Source organism: Periplaneta americana, chromosome 11 (assembly GCF_040183065.1).
Source record: "Periplaneta americana isolate PAMFEO1 chromosome 11, P.americana_PAMFEO1_priV1, whole genome shotgun sequence".
Lineage (NCBI taxonomy): Eukaryota > Metazoa > Arthropoda > Insecta > Blattodea > Blattidae > Periplaneta > Periplaneta americana.
Window position 1 is genome coordinate 99,362,393 of NC_091127.1, and position 20,422 is coordinate 99,382,814.

At 35.0% G+C, this 20,422-nt stretch overlaps 1 protein-coding gene across 2 annotated transcripts in view; it reads left to right on the plus strand.

Moving 5' to 3' along the window:
• Positions 1-20,422, plus strand: part of LOC138708622 (dipeptidase 1-like) — an 817,747-nt gene that overhangs the window by 495,252 nt on the left and 302,073 nt on the right. The window lies entirely within an intron of this gene.

Sequence of the window (20,422 nt, forward strand, 5' to 3'; positions counted from 1 at the left end):
TGAATACAGATTAAAAATGTTGAATATCTTGAAACCCAAACTATAAATCTAGTACAATTTTTTATATTTTTTATTAATTTGGAGAGGATTAATGGTTAAAATATTATTGGAATAAAATTGGTTTAATAATATAGGACCTTGACTCATGTTATGGTAAAAAGCTGCATTGGTTTTACATTTAGGTTCAGATAAACGCAGAGAATTCATATTTTTAGTTCTATATTTATGTATATATAGCTTTCAAAGTCATTAAGATTCCTGTGAAAATATTTTAATAAAATAAAATAATAAATTTGTTTTAATGTTGAAAACTTTTAAATGTTTAAACAACAGTACAGTTGAGTAATATTTCTGCTTTTTTAAAACAAATTTTTAATACTTTTTTTTTCTGCAGTAAAATTAGCGGATTAATGTTGGATTTATAAGTTTCACCCCAAATATATGTACACTTTTACATATAAGTACATGTTATTGTAGCCTATACCTATATACACTGAATACATTAAAAGTTGGAAGTGGAATCAAGCGGAAATATCAACTCCTAGCACAAATGATATAGGCCAACAGCAGCAGAGAATGAGCAGCTATAGAATGTTAAGAAAGATTTCTGTCTTAACAGAAAAAAATAGAAATGAAATGACAAGTTTGGTTAGCTCGGAGTGGACTCTAAACTCTGTAGAATAAAATGAGACGTTGCTTAATTTCCTCGTTTGAAAGAACTTATTGACACAGTGTACCCAGATATTGAAATCATTAGCTTTCCATGCCTTAGTACTACATTGAAATCCCGGCAATTAAAAAAAAATTGATTGAAAATGACTGTATTTGGACATATCCCGCCGTTTTTCTTACCATTTGACCACTTTTCCATTATACAATTACAACATTAGAGATAGCTCAATTCTAAGAATCATAAGAATAAGTAGCTCGCTGTTAAAAGGACTGGAAAAACACACTATTGTAGGCTAATTTACTAAAAGAGCCTAAATTGTTCAAGACCTTAAACTACGAATCTACAATTTTAAGAATTTGTCCACCGTTACAAAGTAGTGGTCGGCTTATCTGATTACGTAACTAGTGGTCTGTGTTCAAATTCCGGTTTAAATAAACAGTCTAATTAAAATTTTTCCGGTGTTTATCTTCAATCGGCTAAATAAAAATGGCAAACAAACTTCGAGGTGCATTTGGTACTTATTAATATATTAATTTGCGATTTAATATCAAAGGGTTTGAATATAACGTCGATTTACAAGCAATACCCATTAAGTCAAAGATATTAAATCTGAAAAAAAGGCGTTTGAATGTTCTTGACAAAACCGAATCCTCGAAATATTATTTTTATTAAGTTCTGTCTCTTTAAGTGTTTTTTTTCAATTCTAAGTTTATAAAGACACATTATTTTTCTCAGAAGTATTAGTTTTGATTTAATGTATTTTGCTTGTGAAACTACGATCTTCTTTCTCTGATTTAAATAATAATGATATTATTGTAGAGCTCAATCCTAAACAATATTATTTGTTTCATTCGTTCCTTTCAGATACATATTTAATACTACGGAAGCTATAAGCTTTTAACAGCACTTTGACATAGATACAGGCTGATTAACGAAGATGTATCGTCCTTTACGGAGCATATTTCTGAAAATATTCTGAGCAAAAAATGTCATATAAACATAGTTCCTATTGTCAATATTTTCAGAGTTACACTAATTTAAAGTTGTTCGTAAAATAAGTTTTTTCTTTAGTTTCAAGGTAAAAGAAGAATACAAGTAGAGAATGAACCATTCAGAAACATTTGTTAAATTGGCAAGTATTATGAAGCTAAAAATGTGCTGTGAACTCTTTAGTTGCTTCGTACAGACATCTTTTTCTATTTTAACTAGAAAATTACATTATTCTTATGCACTTATCACAACAATTATTATAAATCACACCACTTCCACCGACTTGATTCTATGCAGTTTAATTTTCTACCCTAATTTAGAGTCTTGGAGAGTTTACAACACGTTTTAAAAAATGTCGCCGTCGGCTTGGGTACACTTGGCCGCACACTTGTGAACGGCACTCGTCGCTCTACGTAACTCCATACGGTAATCTTTAATTTCCGTAGCACTCGCGCTGGCTGCTGGCTGCTGGCTGCTGACCGCTGACCGCACGCTGACCAAAATCACGCGTTCACAGCAATGCGTTTCAATTACGAAACGTATCTCTGTAAATATTGAGAATAGGACTTATATTTATATGACATTTTTTGCTCAGAATTTCCTTGGGAATGAGCTCCGTAAAGGACGGTAAACCCTTGTGAATCAACCTGTATATTTAACATTATAGAAGCTATACGCTTTTAACAGCACTTCGACATAGATATTTGCTGTACTAAACAATAAAAAAACGCAAGTAATTGTTAAAATATTGTAAAAACAAATAAATATGGTTTACCATTTTAAAAGTATTTTCTGAACATTTTCCATTAGGGATCAATTTCATAAGTTTTTTAATTATTGAGTTACCTTAAGTTTAAATAGTTTTACACTTTTCGTTTCCCAATTCCATTACCCTTTCTCTTCACCTGGATTTCTGTAGCGACACTTCGATATCGACGAATGTTCTTCCAAAATGAATAAGATGGTAGTATAAGATAAGTTAATAAGATAAGACGATTGGGTAGAGAGAAGTAAAGTGACAGCATAAACTATATATTTACAGCATTGTACCGTATATATAACTGACGTCATTCATGACGATACTAATCCGTAAGTTCAAACCTCATAATTCCAGTGCCTTTCATGGAGCAAGAAAATCAGTGAATCAACACAAATAGATCCTGAATGAAATGAATACAATATTTATAAAAATAATAATATTACTGTTTATAATTTGGGCAAAATTCTTAATTCTTAATTCTTAATTCTTGACAAAAACAAATAACATTACACCTAAGGACTTAGACACAAATAAAAGAATTTGAAAGACATGTTGGTTCAGAAAAGTGTGAATACAATTAATAATTATATATAATAAATTTTCAGTCAAATACACTTTTCAATTTGTGAGGTCAGATAATCTGTTACATCACAACTTAATAAAATAATATGTTATCGAATAGTCACTCCTGGCATTTCCTCTTAGTTATCTGTCCATACATCATCACTCAGTCTAAAGCATGTAACGTCGGGTGAAACATGCCCCCTTGTCTGGAAGCAAACAACTTAACAACTATGTAAGTACAAATATAATAAACCTTTAAGAAACGCTGATATCAGCTCTCACAACCTTTTCAAAATTAATAATAACCTATTAACTAAAATATTTTCAGACAACTATGGCATTCACCACGACGAATTAGACTGCGTGCTCTCCCACCAACAGCATTTGCATCACAGCTTCTCCATCTTTTAAATTTATACATTATATTTAACATTTTAACATAGTTAATATCAAACTGTACAAATTAATTTTAATGATACGATCTAATGAGAATACTTAGCCTTTAATTATATAAGGTTAATATCATGCTGTGTCTTCTCCTTGTCTTATATACATAGAGAATTTAGCATCAGTGTTCAGCTTTACCATGTATAGTTTACCTCAAGAGGCACGAAATTTATATAATTGTAAAAGCCAGTACGTGCATTACTTACTATGTTATTAATTGCTAGATCAACTTATCACTATTTTTAAAAATTGTTTGCATCTCATGCACCTGAAGATGACTTTTTAAAGTCGAAAATATTAGTGACTTCGTATTAAATATTGTGATGTAACAGATTATCTGACCTCACAAATTGAAAAGTGTATTTGACTGAAAATTTATTATATATAATTATTAATACAAATAAAAGAGCCCGGATGTTTGGCAAAATTCCTTTTCTACTGGGTGGAACTAAATCGTTAGTTGCATACATATAAATGTGATTTGGAGTAAATCAAAGTGATGGGGCTAATTTTTATTTTGCATTTTTAAGGTGTTTCTTATTCATGAATGCCTTTTTTGACATTATAAGCGATATTTCTTGTTCATTTCCAAATTTTCTAATTAATTGTAGTGCAATGTGTATGACATTTAAATATTTCAAGCAATGACTAACATTACTAACAATAGTAAATAAAAGTAATTTATTTCGGTGCTTAATCTGCTAATAATTGTCTTTCTTAATATTATTGGTGTAATGTGAATAATGGTCGAGAATTCACAGTTACAAATATAATAGTCTATTGTCATGTCTTCACGGTACCAACAATCAGCTTTATAATTTTAAATAATGAGCTTGTTCTCGTAAGTTGTCACGTAGCATTTCCATTTGTTTGCTTTCATACTGTATTTTCAAATCTTACTGTTACAGTTTTGTGCTACAGGTGTTCATTATTGTAGGAGAAAGAAATTTGAATGAGGAACATTCGATTATTTTCGGGTGACAGAAGATATAAGATCGGTTAGCTAGAATGCCTAAATTCAGTAAACAATTCAAAAGTAAACTTCATGCTTAAGTTAGTGAATTTGGTGCCCATGTGTTTTCAACCGATAGACAGTTAATCACGAAAAAAAGGCTTTTATAAGTGAACATGTGTCACCTACGAAGTAAATATGTGAGTTATGTGATATTATTTAAATTTATTGCTAAAATATATTATATCATTTTAAAATTTATAATGCCTTCTTCAAAGATTATTATTTCTTTTTTTACATTTTTATTGCCTTTTTGTCTACCTATTTTAACTGTTATAAATACCTAAACATCCGGTCTCTAGCAATTAATCACCAATTCAATTTAACAAATAACACAAAAGCGTAAACATGAAGAAGTTTTAAGTTGAGAACAATTAAATTTAAGTTCAAATCAATGTGTCGAAAGTCTGTTTTTATGTACTGTAGGCCTATCTACTGTATGTAAGATTGTGCACCAAATAAATATTACGAAATTACTTTGTTATAAAAATTATGAAAAGACTTTTAAATACTACGAGTATTTATAATATCGTGATGTACATATTATGAAGATTGCATGGAGTTACACACATAAACTGAGCTCTCTTAGTCACTGCATCTTACATTGGAATGTTATTTTCACCGCCATTGAAATAGACTGTACGTAGACAACCGGAAAGTTATGCAAAATGTCACAATTGTGGGCGGCATCAATCCACCGGAGGAGCTGTCATGGGATGCGGTGTTGCATAGGCATCAATCTTGCCCTCAGCGTCACCTCCATTCCTACCGTCCCGATACGAGCTGGGAATTCAGAAAAGCCATCTCACATTAATCGCTGAAGACCTCCGAGAAATCGAATCATCGTCGATCATGTTGGTTGTCATTTGTCTATTGAGCTGGCCCCTAGTATCATATGTTTTCTAGGTGTGGCATTTCATTCCCATTCTTAAAAAAAAAAACATTTTATATACAGAATGTTTCAGAATTCAACTGAATAAATTTAAGGGGTTGTAGAGGGGTTCTAGATACGTATTTTTAGATAGCGAAGTAGGGGTCTGCGGGTTCAGACTTGCAGGTAATGACGTGAAATATTTTTGAACCAGTACGCCACTGATTGAACCTGCAGATGGAATAGCGATGCATTTGAAAATATGTCGGAAATAATATGCTATATGTCTGTGGTACACTCGGTAAACATTGTAGATGGTTTCCACTTTTGCAAAATTTGAATAGGCTATTCATAACTTCAATATCATTGATGTCCAATAGTTTTCAATGTTACTGTAGGTGTATTAATTTCATCTAATAAATATAATACAGTAGTCGTAAGAATGGTATTGCAATAAAAAACTAGAATTACTGCAGGGGCAATTGTCCATGCTTATTCAATTATTTGACCTTCCAATAGGAATCGATTAATATATTTATTGTAAACTATTGCAATTATTATGTATGATACAACTATTAAAAATATGATAATAATTGAGGGGTTTGCCGGAAGAAAGGCGGATAGACCTCTACGCCCTTCTTCGGGAAAACGGTTTAAAATGTAGTGAATAATTCGCTAATTATAGTAGCGAAATTTTGTTTTGATTGTACTGTACATACCTGCAGGACAGGGCTGCGTGCGTGCGCGCGCGATTTAGTTAGTCAGTCTACAAGTAGAGCTAGTGCTGCGCATTACCGCATACTGTACTGTGTGTTTTTTCTCTTGGTAGAGACTAAGCAAATATATATAGTTCAATTTAGTCAGTCCAGTTGTTTCCTTTGGCTGCTTTTTCTGTTCATTATTGTCCTTGCTTTAAGAGTAAACAAACTTATGAAACTCATAGATTCAGACGGAAATATTTTATGTTCTCTAAAGAGATTTGTTACAATATTCAGATTTTTGGTCTTCTTGTTATCAGGATTATACAAAGTATAAATTTTATTTATTTATGTTCACAGAAAATGGAGATTTTCTTTTTCTGTTAGCCTATATTCAGAGATTTTGCTTTGCGTACTTAATGTCTACTCAGTATATCTGAAATAATGTAAATTACTTTAGAAGTAGATAATAAATGTCATAAAATGTATCTTTGTTTCAATTCTGTGTGAAATTTAAACTTGAAATCTACATTAAATCCCCTAAGCAAATCATTATATGGATAAAGGGCGTATAGACCGAAGTTTTATATGGTACAAGTATAAGGAAATTTAATAATATAAATTGCCTAAATGCTACAAAACATTTATACTCGCTAAGAGTTTTAAGTTAATGTATAATTTTGTTCACTAGCTGTATAACATTTTATTCAGGTGCGTTTTAAGATCTTAGATTGCCTGTATCTCAATTCACCATATTGACGTATACGCCCTTTTTCCGGCAAACTCCTCAATTATTAGGGCATGATCATGAAAATAAATTAATTGTTCTATAATAGGTGGTGCTCTATCTTGTAAATTTATATTAGCTCATGTTGGCATTATTTCTAATGAAAGTTTTCAGGAATACTTTATATATGGAGCTTAAATCTATTGCACTTATCTGCCATATTAGAATAATAGAATAAGAATGTTGGTAATTCTGAATAACTGTGTTCTGCTGAGAGTAAATTTACAATCATTCAATTGAATTTCTTGTTTGTTTTGGAAATAAAATTTGTCGGTTGGTTCCTATTCTTTCTCATATAATGAAGATAAATATTAATACACCTACAAATGATAAGGTGGAAATTTCAAATTTCGGCAGGTAATTTTTTTAACTTAATGTAGGCCTATGCAACTTTAAATTAGTGTTGCAACATTAAAAAAAAACTCTAGTTTCTTTATTGTACGTAATAATGACAAGGTTGTTGAAAGAATGTAGTTTCAGAAATGCATATCCATTAATCTGGACAAGTCACAATATGTTTATTAATTAACTTGTAGTGTGTATAAATTGTGCATACCAGTAGAGATGAACAACGATCGAGAATGCAAGACTAACAGCGCCCGCAAGGCCGAAAACCCACACGACAATGTTGTATACGTCGCGTCGTTGACGTAAAGACTGCTTGTGAGTGTTTCGAGATCGATCATTAATTGTTCATTAACATTTCATTTTGTTGCAACATATCCAAATTTTAAAGTTGATGGTACATTGTCGCTGGAAGGAAATAATATTTCACACACTGGAAGGCTTTTATAAAGCAATAGATGATTGAAAAAGTAAACAAATAGTTTCACTTGCTTATTTGTCTGTGTAATTACAGTATTTCGGATGATTAAGATATACTGTTTTTTGTAACTTTAAAAATAAATACATTTATGAGTGTAGCATTAATAAACAAGGACACTGGTTGGTTTTCATATTGCCTCGAAATGTCTTGTCTTTCTATGTTTGTTTAACTGTTTAATGCTTATAAATGTTTATTTCTGAAACACGTGTGTACATATATAATTAACGTAATGAGAATTGTTAGTTACATAAGACCATATTGCATAGAATAAACAGAGACATAATGTAATAATTTGCTACTATAAGGTAAATACTAGAACAAGGTAAAATGCATAACTGCTCCGAAACACACCTGGAGTGAAAACAGAGATCTACGATTCACAGACGTTTATTTGATATGTAACAGTGTTATTACAGAAAGTTATACTATAGCTGTGCTAGTTGTCCTCGTACATTTTTAAAGCTGCAGAAGAGTGATTTTCATTAGACTATTTTCTGTGATTAACCCGGTGCAAGTTTAGTTAGCAGCACTGAACTTAAGACAAATGCCTCGTATGAAAGCAAAATGTAATAATTTAATTCAGCAGTGAATCAAAGGTTTTTCCTACTAAACTATGGGCGGGAAAATGTTTAATTATATACTCATTCGTGTCGTAGTCCGGGATGTTATTTCGTCTGTGATCTATATTTTCAAGAATAATGCATTTAATATTCGTTGCTCTTCGAATTATTTAAAGCACATTATTGTCTACTTCAAAATATTATTAAGGAATAATCGATCACCACATTAGTTAGTGTAATTTAATGACTTAGATAAGCCTTTACTGTGTGGTTTTGCTTAACTCAAAGGGGCAAATATATTCGTCAATTCATGTTTGAGTTATGAAAATATTATACTTATATAAAACAGATTTAATATTTTGGCGTGCTTGTAATACATTTATTGTATTGTATTGTATTGTTTTTATTAATATTCCATGGTATTCGTACATTGCTTCACAGCTAGAATATGGAACAAGTCAAAATCTTAATAAAGTGTTAATTTATAGTCACAATCTAGTTGAAATACTATATATACAGAAGAGGTTTACAATATAGTCTACTAGTGCAACACAAAGTTTTAGTATCAATTTCATGCAGCGTTGTTGAATGTCGTGAATTCGCCTACAGAGGAGAAGGCGTGAAAAATTAGGTACTTTTTAATTTGGACCTAAATAATCTTATGTTTTGAGTTTAATCTTTTATATCCATAAGGAGGTTATTAAAATGTTTACTGCCATACAACGCACTCTTTTTTTGAGAACATGATAGACTTGCCGATGGAGTATAAAGTTCGTTTTTGGCGCGTTTATGCTATGAACTGTAGAGTTAGTTACAAAGTTTTCACCGTAACATACGAGAAAGATTATCAATGGAAAAAAAATATACTGACAAGTCATGGGTATTAGTTGTAGTTTTTTTAATATAGTCCTACACGGCCACCGCCGTAGCTCTGTCCGCTAAGACGCTTGCCTAACGATCCGGTGTTGCACTCGGGTGCGGGTTCGATTCCTGCTTGGGCTGATTACCTAGTTAGGTTTTTTCCCCAACCGTAAGACAAATGTCAGGTAATCTATGGCGAATCCTCGGCCTCTTCTCTCCAAATATCATCTCACCATCACCAATTTCATCGACGATAAATGACCTCGTAGTTGATACAGCGTCGTTAAATAACCAAGCAACATAAAAAATAGTCCTACGTGATTCCCTAGATTTGGCACCTACTATTATTCTAATTACTCTTTTTTGTAGTAGGAGTATACTGTTGCTATCTCTGTAATTTCCCCAGAATATGATTCCAAAACTCATAACCGAGTGAAAGTATGCAAAGTATTTTATTTTTAAGATAATGATATTTACTATCTTGTGCATATAACTAATAGCAAAACATGCTGAATTTAGTTTTGGGTTAATTTCTTTAATATGATTTTTCCAATTTAACACATTATCGATTTTTAAGCCAAGAAATTTGGTGTTTGTTGTTCCTATTAGGGACCTATTGTTCATTATTGCGCTTGTAATTTACGAGGTTGAATTTGGTCAGGATTTAAATTGAATTATGTTAGTTTTGTTACAATTTAATACTAATTTATTGACTCAGAACCAGTTACATTTTTAGAGAAGAATTTCCTCTGTTGAAGATCGGAATGTGTTGGAATTATTGGCTGTAATTACTATACATGTGTCGTGTGCAAATATTATGGAAGGACCTACATCTTTTACTATGTGTTTTATTATGGGGGCAAGATCATTTATGCACACTAGAAAAAGTAGGGTACTGGTATCCTAATAGTGATCCTTGAGGAATTCCATTATTAATAGTTCCCCATGTAGAGGTAGATTTTATAGTCGCATATACCGGTATAAATAAATGCTGCTAAACGCAGTTTTCGTGCTTCAAACAACTTTGTTTTTGCGGTCAGAATCTTAATTTGTTTCGTATCGTTTCATGGTTTTCTAGGAAATTAAAATTAAAGTAGACTCTAGAACTGAGACGTTTCTATAATAAAATTATAGATTCCGACTGAAATGTACACCATATCAATGTTATAAAAAGTGTCAAACAGCTAACTTAAAACAAACGATTTTTCGGAAGTACACTTTCACTAATAATCAAGCCTATAGTTTCTGGATGTGAAACTACCAGAAATTGTATTTTATAGATATGGATTTATCTATAGCGAGAGAAATTCAAGTTAGTATTCATATATATATATATATATATATATATATATACATATACAGGGTGAGTCAAAACCTCTACGACAAACTGTGAGGGGGGGATAGATCTAACAATAAGGAACCCTTTTTGTTAAACTACCTATGTCTTTTGACGCGTCGTTTCGAAGCTACCGTTGAAAATGTTTTTGCGCGGGCGTGCGTCAACGTATGCAAATGTGTGCACTCCTGTTTGTTTGTTGAAATGTTTGTAAGAGAGGAGAAGGGTTGTTGATGTTTGTTCACGTTTAATGTTCAATACCTTTTCCTTTCAGTTCAGTGTGATCAATTGAGAATGGATGTATACGCGGTCTTCCACCATTGCGCCGAGGACGAAGAGACCCATTGTCTCGAAGGCGCTGATAAAGTCGAGCAAACATTCTGTGGTGAGGGTGATTTCTGTTTTGAAACGTTGTTGGTACATGTGGAGAGATCTTCTTCCGTTTCGCGAGCCTCCCCATAACACATTACCATGTCGGCTAACTCGGGAAAAGTGTAGACATCCATTCTCAATTGATGATTAGACTAAACTGAAAGGAAAAAGCTATTGAACATTAAACGTAAACAACAAACAACAACCCTTTTCGTGTCTTAAAAACATCTTAACAAACAAACAGGGGTGCACACATTCTCATACATTGACATACGCCCGCGCAAAAACATTTTCAACTGTAACTTCGAAACGACGCTTCAAAAGATCATTATTGCTAGATCTATCACCCCTCAGAGGTTTTGAATCACTCTGTATATCAGCGAAACGTCTGATTACGTAAAGGCATTGTTGGCAAGGAGACACCGGAGAACCTAATCTATTAAGCAGTTAGGAGAAGTCTGTTGAAATTATTCTCTATTTCGTTACTTCAGGCCCACAATCTCTACATCCAAATTCGAGAACATAGAAGATTCTTTTCATTGTTGACTGATGCTTGAAGCAGGATAGTTTATAAGAATTTCAACTTACATTACATGATTAGCAGATGGAATCCACCGAATTGAAGTAGTTCGAATTGAGTTCGCGAGTGTAAAAAGATACACATTTTCTCGATTAAAGGAATGTTCCTGAAGGATTTTTCCAGATTGGGACTTCACTACCACCAAAGTCAGTGCTGATCCATTGGAGTACGTATTTGGGAGTTACGGATTACTGTAGTAGGTAAAAACTTTGAAACATTGAGGAAGTGGTAAATTGTCCTCCATCAGGTGATGCGAACTCAACTGGAGAGGCATAAGTAGTCCTTTGTCAAAAGGAATTCAATGAATATTTTAGAGCTACAAATGCAAAATAGATTTTCGTAGCAGCTGATTCCAAAGAAATGGAAAGTTCAGGGAATATTCCGTTAGAAGAAATGCCCCTTGTTTCAAAAACAGTTTATTAACTTTCCTGTTCTGCAGAAAGAATAATAATTGAAACAAGAGTTAGTGAATCAGTACTAAAGTGAACGCAGAACAACTATGAACAAGGAGCGGGGCTAGACGTGTCTCCTATTCTGCAGTCAGCCACTCAGATCGCTGCAGCGTTGTCTAGTTAAAGCCCGCTGTGACGAAGCCTTATTATTTGTTTCTTTACATGCACAAATTGTATTACATATAGAACTTTTTGATAATGTCATGACAAATAGCTATTGTTATTGAAGGCGACTGTCCAAACCCCATGTCTGTACAATTAGCGGTTTTCGAGATAAGGATTAACATTGAAGCTAATACGTATAAACACAGCGACTCTCGTTTTGTCAAACCAAAATACAGGGTTTCCGAGAATGAATGCTGGGGTTTTATGAGTTCACTGTGAAGCATGTATTATTTGTAATGTGTTGAAGGTGCTTATAATTAGTTCAATAACTCAAACAGTTTCCAAATAATGTTAGTAAATTTCAATAAGATTACTATTACCAGTATTACAGACGTATAAGCCAAATTCAGTTTCAGTCCACACTCTGACAAGAACATCTGGCGTAATGCTTGTGAGTACTTCTCTGATTTTTCGTTTTATGTGATCAAGATTCCAAGTTCTTTCAGTGTAGACCTCATTCTTGACATAGCCCCAAAGGCAGAAGTTCAGTGGAGTAAGATCCGGACTTCTAGCGGCCATGAGATGGGTCCATTTCTGCAAATCCATCGGTCTCGAAATCGATGAATTAACTCCTCTCGGACATGATTTGCGGAATGGTATGGTGCTCCATCTTGTTGAAGGATGATTTGAAACTTCATTTCCATCATATGATGACGCAGAATTTCTGCACGGAAATGTCATATGTACTTTGGTCCATTGTAATAATATACGTCCATTCATGCATTCCAATTGTTTGTTTGTTTAAAAAAAATGGACCAAATATACTGTGCATTAGACCGCATCAAATGTTAACCTTAGGAGATTCTCGATTGTGTTCATGTATCTAATGTGGATTATCCGAGTGCCAAATTACACAATTCTGCCGATTAACACAAACCATCGACATGGAAAGTCGCCTCATTAGAGAAAAGAATATTCTCTAGAAATTCTGGTTCATCACCAATTCTTTGTAGCATGATAGCAGCGAATTCAGCTCTGAGAAACTTATCCTGTGGGTTTATTGCATGCAAGAATTGGATTTCATAGACCTGTAATTTCAATCTCTTCTGCATCGTGCACTGTGGACTTAGGAATATCTAAAAATGACTTATTATGACAGAAATCTGGTAAGATACGCAACATAGACGTGAAAGGAAACTGAGTTGCTGAACAAATTACAAGCACCTTCACTCCATTACACATTATACATGCTTCACAGTGAACTCGCAAAACCCCACCATTCATTCCCGGAAACTCTGTATAAGAGATGAGATTACATTTCTTAATTCTCAATCATAGTGAAAAATTCACTTTTATAATGTCATTTCGCAAGCCTAGTACCTACTCGCAAAGTTTTACATAAGCAGGCTGTAATGAATATTCTTAGAGAGTGCAAAGAGTCAGCTAAAATAGGAAGTGTGAGCATAGTAGAAGCGTGCAACAAATTTAGATCATTGTCAGAAATGTGTTTTACGTCGAACCATATTTGATTTGTATGACTTGAGGCTTTCCCGGCGTTTGATGTGGAATAACTCTTCTCGGGTTCTCAGCCAGGTGAGTTGGAGATTTGCTTCCAAGCTTTCGACGGCTAGCTCTGCCACCTTCTTCAGGGAATGAAGTGATGTGGGAATGAATGAATGAATGAATGAATGAATGAATGAAAGGGGACGAAGAAAGAATGAATGATGTTTAAAATGGCAGGCAGGGTAAGCATCCCATGCCTCCATTGGTTCCTCGACATGCAATTCGCTAACTTTAGTTCGAGGTTCCCAGCTAAAAGCCGTTTGCCCTCTCAACTAACAGTAGTGTGTTTTCCCCTGTAAATGATTATATGAAAAATGTGCACGCTATCAGTTGAATTGTGAGTGAATGAATGAAGTGAAGTTAGCACCATGCCCCGCAGATGTTAATGAGAGGTGGAGAGTCCAGTGCTCTGGTCAGTTCTGTCCTAGTCACGTTTTTGTAGTGGCGCTAGGGAGACTCGTAACCTGTTACCAACAAAGTGGTGGGCTACTCGTTTCCGTAGAAGCCGTCTGGCTGCCTGGTTGGCTGTGGCAAGTGTCGTGTGTCGTTTCGTGGGGTTTGTGTCTGTAGTGAGTAAGGAAATAGTGAATGTCACTATTTCGTCCTGTAGTCTGTTTAGTTGCCGGTCAATGTAGGATTCTATTTTCTGCATAGCAGAACGTAGAACCCCCTCGACCAGCTGTTCCGTGGTTGTTTTGTCTGTCTGTGGATCGTCTGTAGTGGTTGTCTTGGTTGTCATAGTCTTAGCTGCATCCGCATAAGACAATTCGGGTTTGGGAAGTGTTGGTTTGAAGACGGACTGTGATGGTTTGGGTATAGGTTTCGGTATTGGTTTGTGGGTGTCTATGGGGACATGCGTGGGATCGGTGGAGGTTATGAGATTAGTCCTTGGATATTTTGGACAGCGAGCTTGGCCCGTATAATGGGTGTCGCTGTTGCACGTGGCGCAATACCTAATCTGGGATAGGCGGTTGTGGTTGCAAAGGTCGGGATTTTTGCCGCACTTAAAACAAGTCTTGGGCTTGTCGCAGTTTGTCCTTGTATGGCCGTATTGTGCACAGTTAAGGCACGGTCGGTGGAAGATTGTCTCGTGTGATGGCTCTACTCTGTAGTACCGTCCTGCAAGTTTAATTCCTTCTAGTAACTTGTCTGCTGTGGTGATGTCATTTGTGAATATTCTAACTAAGTTGGTGGGTTTGTCTGTCTGTGCGGAGATAATTCTCTTAATGCGTGTGATGCCTGGATGTGTTACAGCCAGGATCTGCATTAGTTCGTCCTCAGAGATCAGCGTGTCGACATTTTTCATGACGACACTGATCTCTGGGACCATGTCTAGCCGGTGTATATACAATAGTAGGGCTTCCCGCTGCGGGCCAATCAGGACTCTGGCGGTCGGGACTAGGTCATAGCTCCTGATTGGCCCGCAGCGGGATGCCCTACTATTGTGTATATACCGGCTAGACATGGTCCCACATCACTTCATTCCCTGAAGAAAATGGCAGAGCTAGACGTCGAAAGCTTGGAAGCAAATCTCCAACTCGCCTGGCTGAGAAACCGAGAAGAGTTAGTCTACATATTTGATTTGTATGATAGGGGGAATTTCCAACGGCCAAAAAAATTGGTTAGCTTAACTTACATCACACACACATACAAAAACTCTTTCTTCATATTTATATAGATAGAATATAGAGGGTGTAAGGGGTATAAGTGCCATTAATTTAACTGATGATTATTCATGTCATAAGGAACAAAAATTGTCCTCAGCATTTTTTCTAATTGCAATATTGAACTAATTATAAAAGTTTACAATATTAGACTTTGGCTGGATGGGGAGGAGGGGGTTTACATGTACACAGTATATACAGCTCAAGCGGACACAGACATATTGTACAAAACAGATGCTCTGTTTCAATGCAGGGGCGGATCAGAACAACTGTTGTTTACATAAAACGAGAGCAAATACAAACTTTCAATCTCATTAATAGAACATTATGGTGAATTACAATTTTATTTAACAATATTGCTCTATTTTTATTGTACGTCTAAAAAATAAACAATAATGATTTACTGCACAAAATTACATGAACTCTTTCTAATGCAAAATTTTAATCTCTCCCGCTTCCGTAAAGCAGTATAATATTTGAAGAAAATTTTGGCCGTGTGATTTTCGAAATGGGGTAAGAGACTCTCAGTCTTTGAGAAACTGCTACAAAAGTTCACCAATTAGATAACCTTCTTTGCGGAAATTGTTGGCGGTACATCCTTCTTGCCGTACTTGAATTGCGACGACTTTCTCCATAAATTAATACTATATCTTGATATTCCTGAACGATGAATAACATTGTAAGTTGTTTATCGAATACCTGCCATCCGCTCGGCAGGAGACCTATGAATAGGGAGTAGGGAGCTTAAACTCAACTGATCTGTACGTCTGTGCAGAGCAGTCAGCTGCATGAATCGTGCTCAACATGTTGCCATGTCTCTGACACCAGAATATTAAACAATTTCAGCATGTACGAGTATTATTATTTAAGTTCACGAAAACGTAATAGAACACACAAATATTTATTGAAACTAATATTAACTCTTTGCTAGATACACATACTGACGTAGTTGTTTTCGTAATGTAATTCAAACAACGATATTCCTGCAGTGAGTACGTACTTAAAAGCTTACCTCTGAAGTACAAATTTTATTTCGGAAAATGTATTATGTCTTTCTCGTGTTAACTTTTTACATTACCTCGTTAACATGTTTCTGCCTGTTATCGGCCATCTTCAGACCTGGTTGTTGCTGGTCTTGGCGCCTTTTGTTTGTGTCTCCTGTGGCGCCAAGACCAGCAACAACCAGTTCTGAAGATGGCCGATAACAGGCAGAAGCATGTTAACGAGGTAATGTAAAAATTTAACACGAGAAAGACATAATACGTTTTCCGAAGTGATATAGTGTTAAAAAGTAGTGTAATCAAGATGTATAGAAATTTTATTATACTACATGAAGCAGGCGCTTGCTTGCCGGTCTGAAGTTGCACTCGGGCGCGGCTTCGATTCCCGCTTGGGCTGATTACCTGGTTGGGTTTTTCCGAGGTTTTTCCCAACCGTAAGGTGAATGCCAGGTAATCTATGGCGAATCCTCGGCCTCATCTCGCCAAATACTATCTCGCTATCACCAATCTCATCGACGCTAAATAAGCTGGTAGTTCATACAGCGTCGTTAAATAACATACTAAAAAAATTAAAAAAAAACCACATGAAGTCAGTGTAACGTATACCAGACTGCAAATTTAATGTTTTCTGGTGCGGTTGCCCTCAAATTGATTAGGACCCTACAACGTACGCGTAATTCGACAAGATTTTGTACACTAAACTTCAATGAAGTTGTATGCAAGAAGCAAGCAAATTGTAGGAGACTCTGTCAGAGTTGATTTATGCAAGAGTTGTAGAATGGGATGTCACAGGATTCTACTCCCTTTTCTTTATTGTTGTTCTTCCCAAACGTTGAAAGAGCCGTCAGTGCGTCTCTCGGATACAAAAATTGCATGACCAACTACTGTATATAAATCCGTTTTTATTAGAGACGTTTTCAATTTAAGTTGGCAAATCTTTCCATTCCTTCCCTTCTGTCAGTTTATAAAGGATTTTTACATTTCAGTAAAGTTCGGCAGCAGTCGACTCTAGAAATTAATAAAACATTAGACAAACAAGAGGAAAAGCTCGTCCTTTCTTTTTTTCGAAACTTATAAGTCTATATTCCTCTTTCTTCTTCCTGTTTCGTGAAATTCGTGTGTGCATAGATACTACTATTTGATTTATGAAACTTAAATGTCGTATGAATTACTGTTTTATACGTTCTACGTTTGTAAGCTAAGGAACAGGGATGACCAAATTGTAGGATTGTTAGGAATAAAAAAAAATACGAGAAGCGTATCAAGGTTCATGAGCATAATAACAAGCCGGCCATAGAAACATCTCCAGAGGAATATAATCTTCACAAGGAGAACATCTTTACTTTTCCAAGATCACATCTCTCCGATGTACCCATTTCTTTCACCTAACATTTTAAAGCTACCATTACAGTAAAACGCCGTAACGATATTCTGCAGATAACGATACTGTAAACGTTGGGTGTTTTGTTGGTTTCGATGTTTCTGTCTCGTATCTCATTTTTATGAAATCTAACTGTATTTCAAGCGTTTCTGATATCAACGATGTAATGCGTAGGGTAGAAGTTGGCATAGTAGTAGTATTTTGCTCTGGCTATTCACATAAATGAGCTGTCAAGCCATTCATTGTTCTTGAGGAGAATGATATTCTATTTACTCGATATTTAACAACTCGGTATTTAAAGCGATGGGTTTGGAAGTAAATCCCGAAAAGACTCGTGACCAGAATATTGTACGAAATGGAAACATAAAAATTGGATATTTATCCCTCGAAGAGATGGATAAATTCAAATATCTAGGACCAACAGTAACAAATATAAATGATACTCGGGTGGAAATTAAACACAGAATAAATATGGGTAATGTTCGTTATTATCCGGTTGAGAAGCTTTTGTCATCTAGTCTGCTGTCAAAAAATCTGAAAGTTAGAATTTATAAAACAGTTGTATTACGGTTGTTCTGTATGGTTGTGAAACTTGGACTCTCACTTTGAAAGAGGAACAGAGATTAAAGGTGTCTGAGAATAAAGTTCTTAGGAAAATATCTGAGACTAAAAGGGATGAAGTTACAGGAGAATGGAGAAAGTTACACAACGCAGAACTGCACGCATAATATTCTTCACCTGACATAATTAGGAACATTAAATTCAGACGTTTGAAATGGGCAGGGTATGTAGCACGTATGGGCGAATCCAGAAATGCATATAGAGTGTTAGTTTGGATACCGGAGGGAATAAGACCTTTGGGGATGCCGAGACATAGATATGGGAGGATAATATTAAAATGGATTTGTGGGAGGTGGGATAATATGATGATAGAGACTGTATTAATCTTGCACAGGATAAGGACCGATGGCGGGATTATGTTAGGGCGGCAATGAACCTCCTGGTTCCTTAAAAGCCATTTGTAAGTAAGTACGTATTTAACAACGCTGTACCATAGGTCATTTACCTCCCTCAAGTCAATAACACTGCTACAGAAAATAATAATAAAAATATATCTTAATAAGCCTCTTGATTAACCCCCAGAAATGTTATACTCTGAATTTAAAGCCTTTGATATCCGCCAAATTTATAACAATAATGATATTCGAATTTCGTACATAAAAATCGAAAGATATTAAATTTAATTTGTATTCACATAAATATATAACATGAGGCCGGAACAGGAGAAATCTTCTAATCCATGAAGAGGTGATGATGATGATGATGATGATGATGATGATGATAAATATAAAACCAAAATATCAGACAACATATGCTTGACAGAACCTAAATGTACCACAACTGTAGCTTATAATCACAGCAGCATCTTCGGTCCAAGGTTTTATATTAAGGTAACAGCTAAATTTCTGAACATTCAATTTGCTAATGCTCCTATTTTAAGAAAATAATGAAAGAAATTAATAATTAGGGAGAAAATATGGTGTTCCAATTATTGTAATATCCGTGTTTTTTGTTTTACTTTTTATTCTGCTGACTAATAAAATAAGTTACTTATCTTAAACGCTGTCTGAGCACGAGTATGTACTTTCTCTGGGGATGTTAGAGTGTTTTTTTATAAAAAACAATATGTCTCTTTGTTGTAGCAAAAATATATTATTGTTGTTGTTATTATTATTATTATTATTATTATTATTATTATTTTTATTATTAGTTAGCGTCGATAGTGATAGTGAGATATTAAATAACAAGATAAAGCCGAGGATTTGTATCGTGATTACCTGACATTCACCTGACAGTTCGGAAAACCTCTTAAGAAAAATAGACACATGATCAGTCCACTCGAGAACCAAATCCATGCTCAACCGCAGCTCCGGATCCCCAAATTAAAATGGCCACAGTCTGAACTACGCCGGTATCTCACGAGAGTTTTGCGTAAGTAGTAATAGTATGGACGCTTTGTGAAGATTTTGTAAGCTTACAGGATAATTATAATTAAATGAAGACGCTCAGAAGTTACGTTGTTTACTGAGTGGTAAACATTAAGTGTAAGAAAAAAAAAACATTTTCAACCATGACAATGCATAGCCTCGCACTGCATGTTTTTGTCAAGAATCCCATAGTCTTTGCTCCGAAAATGTGACTCATCTCCAATATACACCGTGTCCCTCTTAGAAGGATCGAGAAATAAGTGCTAATTTAAAGTATAAATAATGGTTTTATAACATAACTTTTCGTATAACTTGATATAAAAACTCTCAGAGTTTCGGAGAATGGTCAGTGCAACTCGATGTGTGCGCCTCGAGCTACCCTGAAGACATCTAAAAGGTATCCAACCTTTCCAAGTGTTCCATAACATTTGTGAGGTGATTAGCGCAGCTGCATTTATAATGCTTTGTCTCAGTTTTTCCAAAGTGTCAACTGTATCACGTTGGTATACAGCACTTGTCACAAAGCCCCAGAGGAAGGTCAATGGGCGACAAGTCGGTTGGCCTAGGTCACCAGGCAAGGGTTCTCCTCTTCCGATCAACCTATTGGGAAAGTTTGCATTCAAGAAGCCAAGCACTGCTACATAGTAATGGGGTGGAGCCCCATGTTGCTGAAAAGCCGATATTGGGAGAAGTTGATCAACAACAAATGTTCTGCAACATGTCTAGAAACACATTCCCTGTGACTGTTGCCTCGATAAAGAAGAATGGTCCAATAACGGAATGTTCAACTGAAATGCGCTAAACTTAGTGCATATGCGTATGAACATGCAACTCCTTTTTAAACCATTGGTGGATAAACTTGGACAGTTTGTGCATTTTGTCGGCTGTAAATCACAACAATATCTTCATCTTATTTTGAATGGTGAGCATT